This window comes from Typopeltis vanoorti, chromosome 15, assembly GCF_054136105.1.
Source record: "Typopeltis vanoorti isolate ZY-2024b chromosome 15, IOZ_Tvanoo_1.0, whole genome shotgun sequence".
Lineage (NCBI taxonomy): Eukaryota > Metazoa > Arthropoda > Arachnida > Uropygi > Thelyphonidae > Typopeltis > Typopeltis vanoorti.
Genome location: NC_143563.1, coordinates 92168707 through 92171202, shown reverse-complemented (window position 1 = coordinate 92171202; position 2496 = coordinate 92168707).

Here is a 2496-nt window from a genome sequence, read left to right as displayed (position 1 = left end):
GTAACTTTTTTGTAATAAAGGATGGTCCCTTTGTTCCACCAAGCAAAAGAACTCCCCAGTGTTGTCGACCCTGTAACTACCTCTCAACAGTTTAAAAGTCTCAATCATATCACCTCTCCTTCTTCTATCTACCAAACTTTGCAGTCCACATTTCCACAGCCTGTCTTCATAACTAACACTGTACAGTCTTGACACCACCTTTGTTATCTGCTTCTGCACACTTTTCTCAGTTAATTTATTCCTTTCAAATCCTAGGGACCAAATTTTGACAATGGAATGACAACTCTTTTATCTCTGCAGGTCAGCATCTTTCTCAGTATTGCAGCAATCCTCTGGATTACATTCACCACTTTTGCAATTTGTTCCCTGAATTTCAGTTTTCTATCAATCATCACCCCCAGATCTCTTGTCTCCCCTACCTCCTCCTCCAGTACAGTTCTTCCGACAGAGCATGCAGCCTATCATCGATGTATCCCAAACTTCAAGACTTTATATTTTGCTGCATTAAATTGACATCCCCCATTCATTTGCTCATCTGTCCAGTTTATTCAAATCCTCTTGTAGGGCTACCACATCTGTACTATTACTAATAACCCTTCCCAGCTTCCCATCATCTGCAAACAACTGAATATCCACCTGCAGTCCATTGACAATGTAATTGATATAAAGGTTAAACAATACAGGTCCCAGTACTGAGCCCTATGGGACCTCACTTGTAACCTTCTGCCTCCTTGATTCCCACCATACACAACTCTTCCAGTTCACTAAACTGACATCTAAACCCATGTGCTGCAACTTAAATAACACCTTACCATGTGGTTCCCTGTCAAATGCCTTTGTAAAATATTAAAAAAATGTCAGAACATGCCTTTCCCTCATCAACTGCTCTTGTCACTTTATTATAAAAAGCAATCATATTACTAAAGCAAGAGTGTCCCTTAACAAATTCATGTTGACTCTCACAGATAACATTACCCTCACCTACCCAAAGCTGTATATACGGTGCCTCACTAATTTCTCCAAAATATTAACTATTAATGAAACACAAACTTGTCTATAATTTGACACTTCCAGTCTGCTACCACTCTTATGCAAATGGCACTTGGGTACCTTTCCCTTGGCCAGACTTTCACTTAAAAGCAAGGTCAAAGGAGCTGTCAGTTCCTTAGCACATTCTCTCAAAACCTGTGCCGAAATTCCATTCAGTCCCACTGCTTTATTGACATCCAGAGTACTTAGTATTTGAAACATACTCTCTTCTTGAAAGTTTATTTTTCACTTGGTTAGAGTATAATAAATTTAGTTTAATCCTTTATCCAAGTGTGAGCAAACAAAGTTTGCGCCTGAAAGTATCTTCAGGACTGGGGTAAGGTGGTACAACACCAGGGCACTCCTTGCAAAGGTGGAGCAAGATACCAATGCTCCTATCTCAGTTTCTCCTATAATGCAAAACACATCTCCTTGCAATTGGCAGCTCCTATAGGTAGAGATGACCTGCTAATGCTTCTGCCTGGTCTCTCCACTTGGGCCTGGCTCCCACTGAAGAGACCTCAATAAAGGTTGAAACTAGTCTGGGTTGTGGCCCTTCCCTTAATGCATAACATTAGACATATCCGCAAGGAGATGTGTTTTGCATTATGGGAGATACTGAGATAGGAGTGTTGGTAGCTTGCTCCATCTTTGCAAGGAGTGCCCTGGTGTTGTACCACCTTACCCCAGTCCTGAAGATACTTTCGGGTGCAAACTTTGTTTGCTCACACTTGGATAAAGGATTAAACTAAATTTATTATACTCTAACCAAGTGAAAAATAAACTTTCAACATCTTTCTCTAAATCCAGAGTAATTCATTAAAAAAGGGTGGCACACCATTTGGCAACTCCTATAGGTAGAGATGACCTGCTAATGCTTCTGCCTGGTATCTCCACTTTGGGCCTGGCTCCCACTGAAGAAACCCCAATAAAGGTCGAAACTAGTCTGGGTTGTGGCCCTTCCCTTAATGCATAACATTAGACATATCTGCAAGGAGATATGTTTTGCGTTATGGGAGATACTGAGATAGGAGAGTTGGTAGCTTGCTCCACCTTTGCAAGGAGTGCCCTGGTATTGTACCACCTTACCCCAGTCCTGAAGATACTTTCAGGAGCAAACTTTGTTTGCTCACACTTGGATAAAGGATTAAACTAAATTTATTATGCTCTCTTGCACTTCTAAACCTTGAATCTGCCCTTTCCCTCTAGTATAAAACCTATTTCTCCAGGATGAACTACCCCAATAAAGTGTTCAATGAACAACTCCATTATGTCCTCTGCATCAGTCATTCTATTCCCATTTTTATCCAACAATGTCATTCTTCCATAATCTCTTCTCCTCCTACTGGTCACATAGCTAAAAAATTCTTTAGGATTTTCTTTGGATCTCGGGGCCAAATCTTCTCTTTTCATATTCCAGTTTTGCCTTCCTTACCATAATAGTCATTCTTCTGGCCTGAGTCTTAT